Genomic DNA, 22,530 nt, shown 5'->3' with positions numbered 1-22,530 from the left:
AAGGCTTTACAAAGTTTGGAAGGAAGCTAAAGTAGAGCTATTAACTCCTATATGAAAGTTGGAGATGGCTGCTGATTGTACTCTGATGGATGAAGAGCTATCACCTTCACTGAAAATTATAGCTAAAAATCAAGAACATTAGAAATCAGTGCTAAAAAAGGTCTACATTCTTTTTGTTAGCCTGAAAAAAGAAATCTTTTCCATTTAATTTTGTAAATTTTTCTAGTGAAAGCTTTATGGGAAGATAGCAGAATATGGCAAACAGGGGAAGACAGTTTGGGCTGTAGCAATCAACAAAACTGGAGAAACCATGCAAACAACTTGAGACCTAAAATGTCCTGATGAGTCATGCATTTCAGGTGAGACAGAAGGTCTGGAGTTGGAACCAGAAACTAAGGCTGATATAGAAGATAAGGCTAAAGAAAGGGAAACTAGATCTGATGAGGCCAGTAAGGAGCAATGAGGATGACTGTGCTCTTCAATCAATATGTTTTTTTGGAGAAATTTGGGAATGGGTGGTAATGGGAGATAAGCATAAAGGAGAATGGAAGACCAAGTGTGAAGAAGAATGTCTTTCAGTAGGGATCAAGGCAAATAACCTGCTGCACGTGTTGTTCAGGGGAGAAGCAAAGATATTACAGTATGGTTGGCCCCATCGATGGAAAATCATTTCCACCATGTTGACATTGAGAGACCACTCATGAGGCATCATAAAAGACTTGCTTGAAATCATGATGGATTTCCCCGGGATGTGCGATGCTACTGAAAGTGATTGGAAGATATTGCTCATTGCCATACTCTCATGGCTTCTCGACAAATGCAATGTTATTGAAAGTGATTGAAAGGTATTGCCCATTGCCATACTCTCATGGCATCTTTACAACAAGGGTAAGATCTGGTTCCCCCTTGTTTGTTGATGTACCAGACCACAGACATACTGTCTATCTAAATAGCAATAGTCCTGGTTGGGAGAGTGTCTTGAAAGGTCTACAGTTCTAGGAGGACAGTTCTTATTTCCAGGACATTAATATGGAAGATGGCCTCTTTGGGTGACCATGTACCTTGGAAGGTCCTTCCCAAGTAATGCCCCCCCCACCTGACTTCAGAAGCATCTGTGGTCACTACAATCTTCATTGTATTTAATTGGAGTGGATCCACCAAGCTTACATAATCTTGATTAGCCTGGAGAATAGACCATTGAGTCACTACTGCCTATTGGAGAATTCTCATATGGAACTTGGATAGCAGTACAAGGGTGATTGCTGCTGACATGGTTCCCAATGCTTGGAGTATCAGACAGGCTGAAAGAAGAATTCTGGACAATCTTGTTGACCTGGAAATGAATTATTTGAATCTGAGACAGAGGAGGAGAAGCTGTTTGAGTGACTGTATTGAAAAGAGCACTAATGAATTCCAAAGTTTGAGCTGGATTGAGTTGAGGTTTGTCATAACTGATGCACATCCCCAGATGAGAACACAGCTGAAATAAGTAGTCCCATGCTTGAATTAGTTGATGCCTGGTTGGAGTGGTCAGACGCCAGTCATATAGATATGGAAACACTCAAAATCACTCTCGGGTGAGCTGCAACTACTGAAACTCACTTGGTAAACACCCTAGAGGCTGTGGGGAGACCAAACGGCAGTGCTCTGAATGGGTAATGACTGGCTCCCAGCCAGAATCATAAATATCTTCTGCATTGTCTGCTCATTCTGATGAGATAGTATGCATCCTGAAGATCTATCAAGTACATCAAGTCATCCTTGTGCAGAAATGGCAGAATGGAGTGAACACTGAGCACCCAGAACTTTATATGCTGAACAGATTGATTTAGTTTGTGGAGATCCAAGACCAGTCTCCAGTTCACTGTCTTTTTTGGCACTAAAGAGAATTTTGAATAAGTTCTGGACTCTCTCTGGTCTGGGGGGACCCTCTTGGATGACTATTTTTTTGTAGCACCTTATTTATTTCTAGTACTGCTGCTTCCCCCTAACTGAGTAAAACATCAGGGATTTTCTTTGAAATTAACAGGGAGTGGATGGGAAAATGGTATGACATAATCTCTCTCCGCACCCATGAAGCTTTTGTAATTTTCTAGCCAGGCTCTCCGGTGCAGGGAGAGATGACTACTGACTGGCTCCAGTGATGGATGGTCTGGCCTCTTTTCTGGAGTGCTGATAAGATCTGTCAGAGAAAATATCCCTAGAGCCCTGATTATGGGAACCACTTCTGCTGTGGGGATGACATCTTCCATTAGAATCCCCTCTGCCCCAGGGGAACTGTCTCCACGTGGATCTTAAAAGGAACCCTAAGATTTCTTGAACCAAATTTTTCTTCTATCTCATTGGTTCCTACAAAAGGTCCATTGGGGAGTAGAAAAATGTATGCCCACAACAGTTAGGGTTTTCTAGAGATTGTGTCTTTCACTTTGGGGCTGAACAATGGGGATCCATCAAAAGGAGCACTAACAAAAGAAGATTTGAAGGATTCTACAAAATCGCATAAGCATATCCAGGTATGTCTCCTAGTGTAAATGCCTGAACCCGCCATCTGTCCATGGGAGTTAAGCCTCATGGCTGAATTTGAAATAGACTGTGGGGTAACCAACTATGAGGAAATAGTACTCTCTACATCAGAGGATATGATCCCAGAAAAAAATTTGTAGAGCTCTTTGATCTAATCCCTCTGAAGTCACATGAAATGTGCCAAATAATTCAGTGACCTAGAGAAGAAGGTCACCGAAGCATAGAAACACTTCCCAAACCTGTCCATTGCCCTAGACTCCCTTTTGTGGGGGGGGGGGTGTATAGAGGATCTTTGTTCTGTTAGTTCCTTTCTTAGAGGCTGCCTCTACGATCGTGGCATCAGTGGGTACTTCTTTATTCTGGTGTGGTCTGTCTTTATATGGTGCCAAGATTCTGTCTTGTCTCTTAGGAATTGGCTCAGTTATGTCTGGTTCTTTCCATACCCATCAAGGGACTAAATATATGAGCTCATCAAGGGCAGAGTCTACCAGTAGGTAGATGGGTCAGACCCAAAGGCCTCCAGAAACACTGATTCCTTTTGGGAAGTGTTATCAAGCACCAACCACCCTTTGTTTTAGGGATGCTAAGATGTCTCCAAATGAGACATCATTAGGTGGTGATCTGGGGGACTCTTTCCCTTAATCAACTCAGTGCCCTCAGTGACAGATTCTTGCATAGAGTCTAACTGCCTATGTTTGTCCTTCCTCTTCTGGGGGACCACCTCAGTGGGGTGCTCCAGGGAGGTATTAGAAAAGATAATAATACCCTGTTGAGTGGCCTGTAGACTAGTTTGGGCTGGCTGTCCCAGTGGAATGGATTACTGAGGCTTTGGATGCAAAATCAAATATGAATGGGAGGTCAGAACTGAGAAGATCTAAGTTGTCTGAATTCTAAGTACACAGAAGGCTCTCTACCCTACCTCAAAAATAGAGTATCTGGGAGAAGCAGAAACCAACAGATCTCACAAGGCAGTCTTGCAGATTGTTGGCTCCTACTGTCTCAAAGGCAAACCACCCAAGGAGGGAGTCACAGTCGAGTCATCTAACACCAATGTTCCAAAGGTGGCCCCAATAACTTCAAAGTGGAACACAACACCTCGGAGCTGGTGTGTCGGCTCCGCGAGTCATCCAGCTCCAAAGTACTCAGGGTTGTGCAGCTCAGAGATACCATGAGAATTGAAGATGCCAATATCTTGATATCCAAAGAAGACTCCAAGCCTTTCAGATCCAATTGCTCCAACACCAAGGCACAGATCAGAAAAGGAGCTATAATCATTGGTGTGGCTCTAAGGAGGGTCTTCATTCTGGATGGGATCAAAGCTGAAAGGACTCCCATTTGTATTTTCATCCTGAGGAACGTCCGCATCATCCTGTCCGCATCTGCCTTGAAAAGGCTCCTGGAAGACCGAAAGGAGGAAGCCATGGACAAAGGTTTTGAGTGGCAGCAGGGAGACTGCTCCAGAAAAGGTGATGGGAGCTGAGAAGTAATCAGCTCTGATTATAACTGAGGAGAATGGATCTTAGGTGATCTGTTGGACCTTGACTTTGTGATCTGACTTTTTTGTTTGTTTAAGAGGTGGCTCTGAGTATGGAGCTGAAGTCTACATTGAAGTGCATTCTGGTGATCTCTTATGAGATTCCTTCGAAATGGAATCTCCTTTTTTCTCAATTTTATGGGGGGGTTAGCCTCAGAAGCCATAGGGGAAGATTTTGAAGGAGGTAAACATCAAAGGATCAACTTGTTTTTTCTGTCAGTCAGAGCACAGGAGTCCTTAGAAATGTTACAGTCAGTATCTAAATGTCCTGGTCCTAAGTTGTAGACACATTCAGAATGTGTGTCAGATTTTGGTATGTTATGGCCATATGCCACACATTTTTTAGATCCTTAAGGCTTATTTGACATTTTTTATAAGATATGGCAGATAGAAATGAAAGAAAGTTTTTTTTTTTAAAGAGAAAAAGGAAAAGAGGAGGAATTAACAACGATAATCATGAGTACCATTACGTACAAAAAAGAGACAGAATACCAGCAATGGTTTATATACATATATATATATATATATATATATATATATGTGTGTGTGTGTGTGTGTGTGTGTGTGTGTGTGTGTGTGTGTGTGTATGTATACATATATATATATATATATATATATATATATATATATATATATATATAGATATATATAATTTATTTTATGTATTTTATTTTACATTTGTTGACCGGGAAAGTCCGACTGGAAAGAGGTCCATTTACAGCGGAGGCCTGGGGAAAAAAGCTCCACATTAATTAAACAATAATTGCAAAAAAATCATAAGACAAGCAAAAAACACACAAGAAATAATACATATCTACAATGGATTTGTTTTTAGCAAGCTTAAATTGCAGAAACATTTGGCCCCAGATAGCAGTCAGTTGAGGAGTTTCCAACACTGTAGCATGAAGATAGTAAGAAGTAATAGTGAGGAAGGTGAGAAGAAGTGGACAAGAGAAAGAAAGTATTTGTGTAATGCATGGACAAAGCCAGGAATCTATAAGATGTGACTTAAGTGAGTTTTTGAACTGTGTTATAGATGATGCAGAAGATAGATTATGGAGGAGGTTATTCCACTTTCTAGCTATGGTATAAGAGAAAAGAGCTTTGCCAGCAGTGTTGTTAACACCTGAGATACATAGTAGAGTTTTGTTGGTAGAACGGAGAGGACAATTTGCTGAGTATTGGGTCAGTAGTTGGTTTAGTGCTGGAGTTTTCTGAGGATGCCTTTGAATGCTGTAAGCAAGAACTAGTTGGTGGTAACTAAGTAACTGGGGAAGTTCTAGCCACTGTAGTTCCTTTAGGGCTAGGCAGTGATGGCTTCTAAAAGCAGAGTTATTGGCAAATTTTGCAATTTTATTGTAACATGATTCAAGTTTGTCTAGGTCCAATTTCCTGACCTGGGTTAGATTGGTGCTGCATACATTAGGGTAGACAATAGGTGGGTTTGGGCTAGGGTGACCCCTGCTTTACCTGATAGGAAGTTTTTGTGTCTGTATAGAGTTCCCGTTTTTTTGTTATGAACTTTTTTGATGGTTTGAGAAATATGGACATCAAAGTGAAGATTTTTGTCTATTTCTACATCAAGGAGTTTAGTATGGGGAGAGGGAGAAATTACAGTGCTGTTACTGGAGGTGATAGTGAAGGAAAGAGGAGAGGTTTTAGATTTGTTGGGGGTAAAAAGGAGTAATTTGGTCTTATTGGGATTTAGGATAAGTTGGATCTCAGTAATCCATCTTTCCACATAGTTGAAGGATTACTGGGTAAATTGCTGTAAAGTGGTTAGGGAAGGGACTGAGCAGATTAGCGCAGAATCATTTGCGTACTATATAAGTGAGGCATGGTGGGTGGAGGTGTGTAGTTTGTTGGTGAAAATGGAGAATAATAATGGCCCAGATATTGAGCCTTGCGATACTCCTATGGTAGTTGGCAGTAGAGGTGATAGCACACCTTGCCATTGGACAGATTGTTTCCTGACAGATAGATCGTTTTTGAACCAGGAAATAGTAGAGGGAGCAAAGGACAGGGAGAATAGAGTGTCTAATAGTATGGTATGTGAGACCATATCAAATGCTTTGGAGAGATCTGAGAATATAGCTGATACAAAATTGTTGTTGTGTTAAGCTGGTTAACCTAATTAGTAAAAGAGAGAAGTGCAGTAGTTGTGCTATGATTTGGGTGGAAGCCATGCTGTGTGATGGAGAGGAGATTATGTAAATTCACGAAGTACATAACTTGAGTGTGAATACATTTCTCAAGTAGCTTAGATAGGGGAGGTAAGATAGCAATTTTAGTTTGTTAGGTCATAAAAGTTGTCGCATTTGTGAAGAGGGATAATATATGAGACCTTCCATAGTTGAGGTATATAGGCTTCCTGTAAGGAGTGGTTAATAAGAACTGAGGCAGGTAAGCTAAGGATTCAGCTGCTATTTTTATGAAGTTAACGGGTACACCATCGGCTGCAAGAGGGGTAGGTTTCAGTTTTAAGAGTAGTTTTTTTTAATTATAGAGGTTGAAACAGGTGAAAGAGTAAAGGAAGGTATATTATTGGGACTTGTGGTTGGGGTAGATCTAGAGTTATTCTTGGATAGTTGGGCAGATAATGACAGAATAGATTATATGAAGTGATGATTAAATTGAGAAGTTATGTCATCATTATTAGTGGTGGTGTTGGGAGCTGGAGTGGTAGTTTTGCCAGGTTTTAGTAGGGAATTGATAGCTTGCCAAATCTTTTGGGGATTTTTGGAGTGTTTGTCTTGAATACCTAGGAAGTAGTTCTGTTTACCAAGTTTTGTTTGTTTTTTGGCCTGATTCCTAAGTTGTTGGTAGTTTTGTTTAGCTAGACTAGTGTTATTCTTTTTCCAGATATTCCAGGCTTTATCTCTGGACATCGGTAAGGCTCTTGTGCTCCTACTAAGCCATGGGACATAGTTTGCTTTGGCTCTGATTTTTCTAATGGGAGCGACTGTGTTAAAGACATTGGTAAAAGTACTGTTGAAGAAATCAACGGCCTGGTCTAATTGTAGAGTTTGTAATGGATGCCAATTACATGGTTTTAACATACTGTTAAGAATTTATGGGTTTAGTTTGTGTTCATCCCTAATTTGCTTATAAACTAAGGGTTTGGGTATGTTTGCATGTTTCCGAAGGAGGAATGTGGGGAGGTGATCACTAAGTTCATCAGGTAGACAGCCCACTTGATAATTTTGTTTGGGGAAGTTTACTAAAGTCCAATCAAAAATTGATTGTTTTGGGGATTTCCTGTCCACTCTAGTGGGTTCTTGGATGAGTTGTGAGAACCCAAATAAGTTAATATGGTTAGAGGGGTTGTTTGAGTTGCAGGCTGGCCAGTCTAAATTTAGGTCAGGTTATCTCTAGTCCATTGTAAGATTTCCTCTATTATGGGGGAGTTGTTTCCTGGAGGGATGTAACTACAGAGAATGTTGATTCTCTTTTTGTTGTTTACAAATAAAACTGAGCCTAATGTTTTGGCATTCAGAAATTTGGGTAGAGGAGTTTGCAGAGGTTGGAGGTTGAGTGTGTTTTTAAATAGAATAGCAACTCCACCTCCCTTCCTATCACCTCTATCTAGTCTTAGGATATTATATCCTGGGGGAAGAATTTCTTCATTTTGGGTGCTGGGTTTTAGCCAGGTCTCAGTAATGGTTAGTATATCAGGGGAGTAGTGAGCTATGAATGCATGTAAGTCATGTAGTTTGTTAGATATGCTTCTAGAGTTAAGGTTAATAATAAGTAGGTCTGATGTCTGTCTGTCTGAGAGTATGGTATTGCATGGACCTGGGTTGGGGTGCATGTCCCCTGAGATTAGTAGCCATTTTCTAAGGAGTAGTTTGAGTTTAATTGAGTGTGCTAGTTCTATATTAGTTCTACAAGATATTTTTCTTGTGAAAAGTTGTGTGGTGTGTGTTTTATGTATATGAAATATTGAGCTGTCATTAAATAATGTGGAACAGATGAAGACATTTGTGTGAGTGTTTGTATGTGTGAAAGTGTGTTGTGTGGAAGGTATTGTTGTTTAATGGTGTGTTAGTATGTATGGATATAGTGTAGGCTAGGGTGGTGAGAGTTAGTAGTAGGCGTGGCAGTATGCTTTGCATGATTTGCCTAGGTAGAGCTTGGGTATTAGAAATATTGCAGGTTGAAAAAACTGGGCTGGGTGTAGTGGGGTGGATCCTAGGGACTTGGTGTGCTTAATAGGTGGGGAGGTTAGTTGGGAGTGTGGTTGGGGTGGAATGAATAACACAGATTAACTGGATATATTAAAAAAAGATATTTAGCCTGGCTAACCTTACACGAAGAAAAGCCTCAGCCTCAAAGTACTAATGTTGTAAACATATTAGGGAACAAACATAACAAATGTGAAGTTCACTATCAATGTTAAATTCACAAAAGCACAAAATAATGCAAACCATAAATCATTCCCTTTGAAATTATAAACAATATTGAGGTCAATATCCAAAAATTGACCTTATCAAGATGAGAATGAACAGCAATGTGGGAAAATACAAAGCTGACCAAACAGCATCTGTATAGAGACAGCCAGAATGTTATAATGAACATCAAAAAGGAACAGCATCAGCAAGTCATAAATTGCCCCCTTTAGTAATCACAAAAGTCACACAATGCCTGAAACGACCTCTGTGGTTGTTCGTTAAGGAGATCAATTTGGCCAAGATGACGTATGTTAAAATGTATACCAAAGACATAAGATTCAATAGTGAACTTCAGTTTAGGCAGCACCTAGCTGCAAAAGTTGTAAATAATCCCCTTAGTAGAGAAGAATTCACTGTACCTTGTGGTGGCTCTGTAATAATTCTTGTACGAGCCCTGTGGTGGGTCTATGTTAATGAAACACAAGCCCTTTAATGAAAGATGCAAAAGTCCTTGTAGTCCATGTAAGCAGTCTGGCACAAAAAAAACATTCAAACCCAGAAATAGAAAAGGAGGCTGACATTCGTCGCTATCAACTGATTAGATATGCTAGATAGCTATGTGAGTGTGTGTATACATGTGTGTGTATATATGTGTGTATATATATATATATATATATATATATATATATATATATATATATATATATATATAGATATGTATATATACATATATATATATATATATGTGTGTGTGTGTGTGTGTGTGTGTATATATATATATATATATATATATATATATATATATATATATATATATATATATGTGTGTGTGTGTGTGTGTGTGTGTGTGTATGGGGTATATATTACCATATCAAATGGTAAGAATGTCGAACACTCATATGAGTGAAAACGCACGAGAATGAACTTGTTTTTTTTGGGGGGGGGGTCATGGTACAGTGAGGATTGGAATATTTGCCCTTTCCTCACTGTAGTGTGACATCAGAGTTGGAATATATATTTAGAAGTTTGTTCTTGTGCGTTTTTGCTCATATGAGCATTCTACATTCTTACCATTCAATATGGTAACATAGACCCTATATATGGAAGAGTGCAGGAAGACAGAAGCTTATATAGTGAAATAAGGGTTAAAGGGAGAGAGAGAGAGACAGTAAGTATAATAATAAAATAGGAAAAGGAATAATAACAATAATGACTAATTACAGAATTTCAAGATATTTGAAACCCACAACTCGAGAGTTCTCGATCTACATCCGAATGCTATGGCAGCAAAGGAGATCTGAGGTATGCAAGATGACTAGGTCATTATGGATAAAGGGAGAAGCTCATAAATTCATGTGTTCTATGATCTCGAAGAAGCGGTTGAGTTGGATCTGAACCCAGCAGTTGAGGAAGGAATGAAAATGGCAACATCAGATCATAAGTTAACAAACTATGCCAGCTACATAACAGAAATACTGCCAACTCTGTAAGTTCCAAATACACTCATGTAATGCTATAATTGTTGCAAAGTAAAGTTTTGAAAATAAACTTGCCATTAACAGTAGATGTTCAAATGATCACTGCTGCAGTAGCCTTACCTATATGGGTTATATCCTGCCATAGACATAAAAGCTGGCCAGCTTCCTAAGCTTCAAAGCACCTCCAAGTATCCAAACCATCAGTCAGAGCGTAGTGCCAACAGACAGAGATAGATATAGAGAGAGCGGAAGGCTGAGTCCTGAAAGATCAATGCTAGGAATAGCATAGAATTAAACATTCACACCCTGGCTTAAATAACACACCAAAAAACAAAGGGGATGGAAGGAGGGAGTGGCTGCTGCAGCAGTGATCATTTGCGTACTTGTACTATGTTCATCATATTGATCGCTGCTGCAGTAATCATTATATGGGAAGATAATTCTAGCTTACTACATTTGGGAGGTGGCAGAGGTAGAGTCAGTCACCCTTCAAGAAAATGTCCCTAGCAAAGCCTGATTTACACCTTGAGAAGGAATCAAGCTTGTAATGCCTATTAAATGTACATATAGAAGGCCAAGTTGCTCCTACTAGAATCCTTTTAGAATCCAGCACATTCCCAAAAGCCAGCGATGTAGCCAAGGCCATAGTAAATTTTAGCTTATAACAAAAAAGAAAGGAATAACTGATCTGAAGATCAAACAAATTTAGTTATGTCAAAATAGCATCTGAGTTATCAGTGGACATCCAAGAGAATGGCGTACAATTCTCCCCCAATGTAAGCTTCAGCAAAGAAAACGAGAAGGTGGATAGTCTGGCTTAAAGTAAACTCTGATACAACTTTAGGTATAAATGGAGGATTATTTCTAAAAGAACCTTTGTCTCTGTGGAAAATGTGATAGGGTTGAATCACTAAAACAGCTCACAATCACTGTTCTTGCAGAGGTCAGAGCATTCAGTAAAACAGTTTTCCATGTTAAGAACCTCAAGCCACTGGTGACTTTCCCAGATGGCTGCACTCTGACCAGCAGTTTAACTTAAGATCTCCCAGTATGAACAAAAAAAATGAAACACAAAAGCCAGGAATTGTATCACTTCTAGTAAATTCAGTTACTGGCTAGTACATACACTGCCTGAGTTCCAGACAAGAAAAAGAAGAAACTAAAATGAAAGAAAATCTACTAGAAAAAGTGAAGAGAAAACACTGACTGGGAAGAATCAGCTGCTCAACAAAAAAGCAGTTCAAGTTCCAGCTTTGGTGTAAGATGTGGTTTCAAGTAATCTAGAGGAAAAAATAAGTGAAATATGCCCAGAGCTGATTAAAATAACATTGAAGGAGTATATCAACTCAAATAACAAAAGGCTGGAAAAAATGGAAGACGTTTTAAACAGATATTCAAATCAGCAAATCAGAGATCGAAATGAAGAAAAGGGTGGCTGAATATGAGACTGCTCAAGAAGACATTTTTCAAAAAACAATAGAATTACAGGACAGAGCATGTAGGGAAACCTGATATTTGCTACTGTACCAGAGAACCACAATGCCACACGAAAACCCAATAAAATCCATGAAGCTTAGGAGCCAGATTCTCAACCACATTCCTTTATTAAATGACCAGTCCAACAACCCACGATCTGTCTAAAAAACACACATTACACACACACATATATATAAATATTTAGCGCTTTTGTCCCTCAGACGTTCATCAGAATAAAACCAAATGTTTTTCAACTGACATATATGCACACTTGAAACCTGAAAATAGAAGGAATGGACTACATTAATTTTATGAAAGTACAAATAATTAACTGGACTGGTATTCCACAGTAGGAACTGCTAACTGAAAGGACACACCATGTGTATGCTCCAAATCTGGCCTTTAGAAAGCAGCCAAGACCAGTAGTAGGAAAAATGCAAACCTACAAGCAGAAACAGTTGATCCTGACAAAACTGTAGAAAATGGGAAAAGTATTAAAAGTTGGAAACTGTACAGTTTGTAGAAAATGATTATGCACTTTACACCAGGCAGAAGAAAAATAAATGTATTCTAATAATCACAGTATGTTGACGAACAACTAAGAAAAACAGGAACTGAGAGAAACACAGAAAATGCTGAAGTTGACAAACCGCAGTATCGTAAAGGTGCTGGAGGTGCAGGAAAATAATAATCCAAGTAGAGAAGTGAAGTATGGTTTTAAAATACAAAAGTATTTATTTTAAACAAAATCACGTTAAACACTAAGGAGCGTTTTTCGTTCCAACCATGTCGGAACTTCATCAGACAACAACTTCCCCTATTACAACTACATTTATAAGAATTAACCGCTGTAAGCAATTAATTAAATAAAACACACAAAGCCCTTTGTATTTAAAGAGGTATATACATTGTAAATGGTCTTAAGGTGTATTGAAATACAGTACTATAGTCCTACATAAGTGCTTATACGGAACCCTATCTAATAACTGAAAACCGTGAAGTAGAGTAATTCATCGTTTATCCGATAAGTTAACAGATAAACCCTAATATTAGTCATTCATATCTTTTACTCTAAAAATATAATTACTCTACTTCAATTACCTCCAGCTACCTCCAGCACCTTTACGATACTGCAGTTTGTCAACTTCAGCATTTTCTGTGTTAATCACAGTATGTTGACAGACAGGTGTGAGATTCACGCTGCAGTATCCAGTTGTCTTCAGAATATTTTTCTTTGAGGGTCAAAGTTATTTTTTGATGCAGAATAGGCTAAGGAGGAAATAGAAAAGTTTGACAATGAAAAAGTGAGCCATCAAACAGAATGGGACTTGGCTTCAAATTCTTCTTATAATAAAACACACAGTAACACTTTGCCTGTGAAATCTTTTCCAATGTTTCAAAGGAAAATGCTTGAGAGACAGAGAAAAGCACAAGAGTTGACTTGAAGAAAAATAGAGATGTGTAAATTAAACGTATTACTGTAACAGTGTATGTCTGAATGATCACTGCTGCAGTAGCCTTAGCTATATAGGTTATATCCTGCCAAAGATACAACAGTTGGCCTGCTTCCAAAGCTTCAGGGCACCTTCCAAGCATCCAAAAAGTCAAGCAGCTCAAGATGAGATGACTAAAAGACAAGTTTGGGCCCTAAGCTCTTTAGAGCAGAGAAAGGGAGGCTGAGCCCTGAAAGGGCAATACTAGGAATAACAAAAAATAAATGTTCTCACCCTGGCATAAAAACATACCAAAAACATGGGGGGAAGTGGCTACTGTAGCAGTGATCATTCAATCACCTAATGCTATAAGTTCAACTTACAGAACTGTATTGCGTTATTCATATTGATCACTGCTAGAGTAGCCTTAGCTGTATGGGTAGATTACCATAGCTAACTATATTTGGGAGGAGGAAGGAGAAGGGTCCAGGAGCACGAGGAATGGTTCTAGCAAAATTTACTCTACACTTAGAGAAGGAATGAAGTTTATAATACTTTATGAAAGTATGTACAGAGGACCAAGTAGCAGGATCACCATGGCCTTGGGCATGGGGAGAAAAAATGGACAGCCTTCAAAGGGCTGATTTGAATGAATCCACCAAAGAAAAGATTTTTTTGCACACTTTTGTAATTTTGACTGGAGTGGTTAATGGCTACTAAAGAATGGACCACTTGACAAGAAAGTGTCCACTGAAGAATTTGCATGTAAAACCTGGATAGAGGAATGAGCATGATAGCTGATGCCATTGATCCCAAGGCTTGCAAGATTAATCTGGCCAGAAGATATGACTTTTCTTGACTTGGGACCTTAGCCTCTCTTCCCTCGCCTCAAATACAGACACTATCTGACTGACTGTGTCTAGATGAGCACTTATGAACTCCAGACCCTGAGTAGGTGTGAGCTAAGATTTGTTGTAATTGACAGTGATTCCCAGATGAACACAAAACTGGAGCAAGTAGTCCCTTTCCTGCAGGAGTTGATGCATGGTTGGAGCAGTAAGAAGCCAGTCATCTAGAAACACTCAAAATTCCAGCAGTCCAAAGTGAGCTGCTACCACTGCCATGCATTTGGCAAATACCCTGGGATCTATGGTGAAATCAAATGTCAGTGCTCTGAACTGGTAATGACTGTCTCCCAGCTAGAAGTGCAGGTATTTTCTGGGGCACCTGTTCATTTTGATGTGATAGTACACATCCTGAAGATCTCTCAAGCACATCTAATTTTCCTTTCGCAACAGAGTCATGCTTTGGATACTGTATGAACTGATTTAATTTGCTGAGATCCAGAATTAGTCTCAAGTCCCCTTGTCTTTTTTGGCACTAAGATGAATCTTGAGTACATTCCGGATCCTATCTAGTCTGGGGTAAACCTCATGGATGACTTTTTTTTTCTAGCAGCTTTATTATTTCTAGAGATACTGCTTTCCACTGACTGGGTGAAACATCAGGAATTTTCTTCATATTGCTGGGAGGAGTTAGAGAAAATGGTATAGTATAACCTCTGGATATTATTCTCTGCACTCAGGAATCTCTTGTAATAGAAAGCCAGGCTCTCCGGTGCAGAGACAAATATCCCTTGCCTGCCTCTAGAGGGGAACAGTCAGGCCTCCTTTCAGGAGCAGTGATATGGCTTATCCAAGAAGGAATCCCAGGTTCTCTGGGTCATCTCTGCCATGATGACAGCATCTTCCATTCAAGTTCCCTGTGATGACAGTGTCTTACATTCAAGTTCCCCCTTTGCCCCTGGGGGGGGGGGGGGACTATCTCCATGTGAATCTTCAAAAGGACTTTGGGATTTTCTAAACCACATTTTTCTACCTCCTCACAGATTCCTACAGAAGGGTCTTTGAGGGGTTGAAAAACATACACCCATGGCAGGCAGGGTCTTTCCCTTTTAACGTTTATTCAAAAGTCAAAAACAAAAAAATATGTATAGGTGAGCGCTTTCACAACATAAAGTTGCTTCATCAGACAACAGTAAAGAGCCTACACACTATTTAAATAGCCAAATATCCATTACTCAATTAACTAATTAAGACTTACAAGCTGTGTAAAATCAGAAACAAAGAAACTTGTCACAGTAAATACTACAATAGAAAAATTGCTATACATATTGTAATGCGGACACAAACAATTATACTAAAACATTGATATAAAAGCATATTAAATAGAGTATACACTGTATGAAACCATATATGTACAATATTAAAAACACAAACAATACAGAAAATTAAAAAATATTAAACATATAGAGTACTGGAGGCATCTTAAAATACCTTATAAAAAACATCTTAAAATCAGTGCATGAGTGGTCTAGCCTTTAGAAAGGGAACTAATGTAGTTGCAGCACAGTGCATGAGTGGTCTAGCCTTTAGAAAGGGAACTAATGTAGTTGCAGCACTGATTTTAAGATGTTTTTTATAAGGTATTTTAAGATGCCTCCAGCACTCTATATGTTTAATATTTTTTAATTTTCTGTATTGTTTGTTTTTTTAATATTGTATATATATATATATATGGTTTTATACAGTGTATACTCTATTTAATATGCTTTTATATCTATGTTTTAGTATAATTGTTTGTGTCCACATTACAATATGTATAGCAATTTTTCTATTATAGTATTTACTGTGACAAGTTCCTTTGTTTCTGATTTTACACAGCTTGTAAGTCTTAATTAGTTAATTGAGTAATGGATATTTGGCTATTTAAATAGTGTGTAGGCTCTTTACTGTTGTCTGATGAAGCAACTTTATGTTGTGAAAGTGCTCGCCTACACATATTTTTTGTTTTTGTCTTTTGAATAAACTTTTATAGTGTGTCAGCTTGGTGCATTTTTCTTCTTTTTGTTTGGGCTTCTTCTGCACCTTGCCTTTACCCACGACCGTTTGAGTTTACTACTAGGGTCTTTCCCTTTCCTTGTTCACAACTGGAATACCATGTCTTTAAATTTTGGGCTGAACAGGGAAGATCAAACAAAAGACACACTGTTGAATGAACACTTAAAGGGCTCTGCAATATCACATAATCACATCCAGGCACGTCTCATAATGGCCTGTGAGGTAACTCTCGCTGCATGAGAGATCAACCACATGGATGCATTTGAAAAATATGGAAGGGTGGGCAGTTATAAGAAGATTCTATCTCCATCCTTGGCTGATATGGACCCAAAAGGTGATTTGGCAAGTTCTTTGGTGAGATCTCTTTGAAACCTTGCAAAATGTGCCAGATAATTTGGCAACCTGAGGGAAAAAGTCACTGAGGCATACGCGTGCTTCCCAAATCTGTGCAAAGCCCTAGACACTCTTTAGGGGGATGGAGAGAAGAACTTTCTTCTGCCAGCTCCTTTTTGGTGGTTGCAGCCACAACCTAGGACTCCCTTGCTCCAGTGTGTGCAGTCCTTAGGAGGAGCTAAAATCTTGCCTGGACTTTTTGGTATTGGTTCTACAATGTCCAACTCCTTCCATGGCTGGACAGAAACAAAATCGGTAAACTCATCCGCCATGGGGGTAACCCAAGAAGTAAATAGGCAAGACCCAAAAGCATCCTGGAACATCAATTCCTCCTGGGAGGGTGAGTGTCAGAGGAGCAACCACTTTTCTGTTTCAGACCAGGATGTCTTCAAATTTTACTGCCTCCTCTTACACATTCTCTTCTGAGGGACTTCCTCACTGGGATGCTCTGGTGCAGAAGTATTGGAAGAGATGAGGCTGTCCTGATGGACTGCCTGGAGATTGGTTCAAGTTGGCTGTCCCAGTGGAAAGGATGTGCAAGGCTCACAGCAAAGAAGTTGATGCAGGGTTGTCTCTTCTATAGTCAAGGAGAAACCCCTCTCTACAACCACAAAGGCAGAATGCCTAGGGGACACAGAAGTCGACATTATAGGAGCTGGGATTGCTCAAACCACGAGTTCCTGCTATCCCACCAGCCCTTTGCCTGAGGAGATAATCAGACCCATGCTATCCAGCACCAAAGCTCTGAGGGGAAAGATAGCTCCAAAAGCTGTGGAGTAGAACCCAACCAACTAGATCCAGCAACGATACTTCAGCTTCAAGAGTCTTATGTCTCCAAAAGACTCAAAGCCAGTCAGCTCAGGGGAAGCATAGGAGTTGAAGAACAGATTGTCTTTGGGTCTAATAAAGATACTGCTAAAGATCTCAGATCCAAGGGCTTCAAACAGTGGGTCGGATCAGAGAAGAAGATACCAAAGGGGAAGTGGACAAGAGACAGCTTGCAGATCTGGTGAGAGTTGGAGCTGGGAAAACTCCCATCTGATTCTGTGCTCTGAGAAACTTCCTCATCTGAAAGCTCTAAAAGATGACATGGTGGATGGAGGTCTGGAGTGTCTTTCTGGAGATCACTCTAGAAGAGGAGAAGGGAGCCATGATGAAACTTGATCCAATAGAAGTGGAGGGGTATGGATCCAAGGAGATGTAGATATCAAAACAGTTGGATCCAAGACAGACAGTTCCAACTTATGTACTTTTGAAGGGGGCTCTAATGAAGGAGCCAATGTGGAAGAACAGTCAGGAGACCTCTTATGGTACTCCCTCTGAAGTACTCTTGTTAGGTTTTTTAATAGGTGTTTGAGCCGCAGGTATTAAGGAAATAGAGGTAGATGGAAGAAGGCCTCTTAAAACTAACTTGTTCCTCCTATCAGTTAAAGCTCTGGAATTAAAATAAGAGCAGGTTGATCAATTTGCTTCCAAATGAGCAGGGTCTAGACAGCACATGCATTGCCTGGGACACCTGAGTTGGGAAGCTTATTCCAACAGGTAATGCATTTTTCAACTCCATAGGCTTGTTAGCCTTTAAATACCACAAGCAACAACAACACAGTAGTTCGAAGAAAAAAAAAATACTCAAGTTCTAAGGACAGACAAATGTTTATTTATTTGTGTATTTATTTATTTATTGATTTATTACCAAAAAAACTAGAAAGAAAGAGGAAAATTACCAACAATGGTAGAAAGAAATACTCAAATGAATAAAGAAGCAGGAGTACAACAATGGTACTTTGAAAGGGTACTGGTAGCTACAAAGGAAGCAGAAATCAGCTAAAATCAGTTCAAAAAATGATGGGAGGGAGGTAGATCAATAGAATATAAAAGTTAGAACTAAAAGCTCACTCATGATAAACAGGCTATAATAACTCCAAAAATGATTGAGAGCAGAGGGTTCTGCATCTAAAGCTGATGGCAGCAAATAAAATCTAATGTATGTTAGGTTGGGGGGCATGAGTCCTTGGATCTGATGATCTTGTAGAAGCAGCTGAGTTGCATCTGAGTCTCAGATCCAAACCTATCAGTTGAGAAATGAATGAAAAGAGCAACATAAGATCTGTAGATAAAACATTTGTCATACTTTCACAATATGTCAGAACAAACTTTAACATATGAGCTTGACAATTTAAGATTCTGAAAATCAAAGCTGCCAAGTATATACTTTTCCCCATACCTGCCAACAAATTTTCCTATCCTTATTAGAAAGAGAAGGATTAGAATTAACTAAATGCTTAGGAGCAGTGGAGTCAACTAAGGCTGTAGCTGCAGGGTCAGGTTTGGGAATAGTATATAAACATTTCAAAGACTGGGGAACTTTATAGATTCTATCTGACATTTTAGGGACAGCTGGCTGACTATCATGAAAATTGCAGGCAGTAAGACACACATCCTCTAAAACAGACAGAACAGGAGGAATGGTTGTAGGTTCTGGGAAATCCTTCTGCAATAACTCAGTATTTTCTTAGGGACTGAGAAACCTCAGTGTTCTCCCACTGAAAACACTGAGGCATTCTAGCAATAGTCTCAGAGAAAGAGAAACCCTGACAGGAAGAATCAGAAAAAGAGCTCTAGAGTCTCCTGAGCCAGTAACAGTAATCTACTCCTATTCAAAGGAATTTGGGAATGAGAAGATATGTTTCTCTTTCTGTTTCTTTTTGACAAGAAAATTGAGGCTAACTGTGTTACGGCAGCTGCTGCTTCTCCAAGGATGGGCACAGCATTCTGATATAACAGGGAAACCTTCCCTGTTCCTTCTCCCAGGAGAAACAACAGTGGCTCTCCCCTGCCACTGAGGAGGACTCCAACAACTGCAGATGACATGGCTAACCCCAGGTTTATAGTGGCTATAGGTGCTACACCAGAGGGATTCCAGATAAAGATGAGTTATCTGAGATGCAACAAATGGCCACAGCAGTCATCCATCTGCTGCTGAGACAAATTCCTTGCCTGTTGTAGGGGCAAAGGCTGTTTGCTTAACTTTTAATTTTTGTGGCTGGAAGGAGGACAGACCATGGGACAAATGGTCTGTTCCATTGCCAAGTCAAAAATAATGCCTCTTTCTTGAGGAAGACAAGCAGCAAATGCTGGTAAAATTACCAGTCCACAGAAGTTACTTTTTTAACAGAAAAAAAACCCACAATAAAAAGCACTTTCAAACACCATGGCAGCCCCACAATGGAAAAGTAAACACAATTTATACACAGAAAATATGTTATCAGTTTATACTACTTTAAAGCTGACAGAAAAAAATGAATGTTCCATTTAAATGTATGTTACAGTCTCAATATAGTTTGCTAAAATATAACTCTCCTAGCTTTCAAATAACTTTCCTGAAGAAAGTAATAAACAACAGTAAATGGAAGAAAATGGAAGTGTTTCCCCAGTGGAAACTTATCTGCCCAGCAAAGGAAAGCACAAGCTGACTGCCGATCCTCAAAAGCCTCAGAGGAGTGTATTCTTTGGTGGCAGCAAAGATCTGGGGGGATTAGCACTCAAACTTGTCTTTTAATCAGTTAATCTCGAGCTGCTTGACAGTTTAGATAATTGGAAGGTGCCCTGAAGCTTTTGAAGCTGCCTGGCTGTTATGTCTTTGGCAAGATACAAGCCATATAGGTAAGACTACTGCAGCTGTGATCAATATGAACATCTGGGAGTTCCTTGGAATTTAACTGGAGTCTGGAGTTGGGAGATGGAGATGATCAATAAGAATATCAATAACATGGAAATGAATGAATAAATGTGAGATTGTAAAGCATCAATCACATTTGCAAACTACAGCTGTATAAAAACAATAGACTTTTGTTGACTTCCTTACAATTATGGAGAAGTGAAAAGCATTTGCCTCACTTCATGTCTTTAATGTTTGGATGAACACTGAGGGGAGTGAAGGAAAAAGGAACAAGGTAACTGTAATTTAAAAAAATTGTGTTCTTAACTGTATTTTTATAAAACTATTCAAAACATAAATTGCATGCTTCATAGTAAAGTATTTTTATTTGTTGTATGTGATTAAGGTACTGATCAGATGCCATTTTTTCTCCTCTTTCTTCTGTTTTTGGTATTAAGAAATGTAGGCACTACAGTGAAAAAAGAGAAGAAAGGCTAGACAAATGCATGTTTACGTTAATAGGCTGTAATCTTGCACTGTTGAGGAGGGCATGGGATGCAAAAGTACAGAGATCATAAAATAAGTATAGCTGATATGTTTTCTCTTCCTTTTGCATAAATCAGTGCTGGATAATGACCCTTTGCTTAATCTAATAACAAGTTTTAAGTGGAAACAACTGAATATGAGAACACTGAATACAATGAAAAATAAAACCCAAAACACTGTTTTTTTCAAGGCTAAAAGTTAATGTTTTCAGAAAGCATATGAGTTGTTTTCACATCTGGGAAAGGAATAAAGATAAAAAAGACACCATTGGTTGGATAACCTGAATTTCAAGTTAATTAAGGCCTGTGTTAGCAGCAGTCTGTTTGGGACAAATGCTCCTAATAGGAGGATTAAACTTCATTATTTTAATATGTACATAGCTGTGTGTGTTTGTATTAACAGCTAACTGGATGTGTTTGGTTTTCTCGTTGAGGGTTTTTATTAAAAAAAAAAAGTATTGTAAAATGTGACATAGGTTCCAACACTGATGATGGGAAAACTGTACAAATGATTAACCTACCAAATATTAGCTGGTGCATATATCACAGAAGCTGGAAATAGACATCTAAAAACCTGTCATATATAATAGGTGAGAATAACAATTTCTTTCCATAATGACGACATTTTGCATATTATCTTGGAATGTGAATGGTCTCACAGGGATAAACAAAAAGGAAAGTATATTTAATTATGTTAAGAAATGCAGACTGCAAATAGCAATGCTCAAGGAGACAGATTTAGAAAGAGATGAGCTTGTGAATTTGATAAACAAAGGATTTCAGGATGGATATTCTGCAGAATAGCAGGGACAGAGGAAAATAGGAGTACTTATATTAATTGCTAGAGGAGCTCCAACAGCAATAGAAGATGAAAAAAGAAAATAATGGCAAATTTGTGGTAATAAGAGGCTACTGGAAAATGATGCAGATTACACTGGCCATGTATTTATATTCCCCCTAAATCTGCTATTATGGAGCTTTAAATTTTTTTTTTTTTTGAGAAATAAACAGCTTTCAGTAAGGAATATTACTATTAGGTGAGGATGGTAATTTGATTTGCAATGATGAAGATGTATTGGGGGGGGGCTAGAAGGTAAACTATACAAAAAGGGTAGATTTCTGAAGAAATTTGTGAAATATTTGGTATGAAAGACATGAATTCAGTAGTAGGAACTCAGAGAGAATTTACATATTATTCCCCAAGGTATAAAAACTGGGCTAGACTAGACAGAAATTATATTTCAAAGAAACATGTATATTTCATTGAAACCTCTGACACATCTAATAGCTATTTCTGATAGTGCTCCAGTAATTACTATGATAAAAATCCAAAGTAATAACACAAAGATGGCACACTGGCACTTCTCCACCTATCTGTTAAAAAGAAAGGAATTTAAGGAATGGGTAGCGAAAATATTAAGAAAATAAAAGGGAAGATCGAAAGTATTCCAGAAGTTATAGCTAGTGAGTGGGATAAAATGAAAGTAGAGTTTAAAAACAAGGTAGAAATAAAAGAAGGGATCTTTCTAATAAGTAATAAGAATTAATTAGGGGCTGACAAAGGTTAAAGTATTATACAATAATGGGAATCTTTCAGAACAAGAAGAGGCACAGTTGCAGAGTGCTGAAGAGAAAATAAGGGAGTACCCAGATAACATACATGAGTTCAGAAAGACTGCATTTAGGCAACTGTTTTTTTTAATGATAACTCCAGAGCACAACGACTTGGACAACAGATATCAGAAAGTGTTATTACCAGACTTAGGGAGCCTATAACAAGAAAAATAACCAGAGATCCAGTAGCAGTATTAGAAATATTCAGTATTAGAAATATTATGAAAAATTGTATAAAGCAGAGAAGTGGGAAATTCAAGAAAAAACAGAAATGGAAATATTTATGGAAGACTTAAATATGCCATATCTAGAGGTACATAAGATTTGACAAGTAACAGTTAAGACAGGAAGAGATCAGATAAAATGGCTATGTATAACAAATCTGCAGGAAAGTTTCCAGGAATAGATGGTATTCCCGTGGAAGTTTGGAAGCTAGGAGGGAAAAAGTAATAAAGATCTGGAAAGTTTTAACAGTATTTTAAAAGAACAGGAGGCACAAACATCCTGAAAAAAAAGCTGTGGTGGCTGTAATACCTAAAGACAGTAAAGAACCATCAGATCCAGCTATCATATTGGTGAATTTTG

Source organism: Protopterus annectens, chromosome 7.part0 (assembly GCF_019279795.1).
Source record: "Protopterus annectens isolate FY-2018-M chromosome 7.part0, PAN1.0, whole genome shotgun sequence".
NCBI lineage: Eukaryota > Metazoa > Chordata > Ceratodontiformes > Protopteridae > Protopterus > Protopterus annectens.
The sequence above is the reverse complement of the archived record's forward strand: the minus strand, read 5'-3'. Positions refer to the sequence as shown.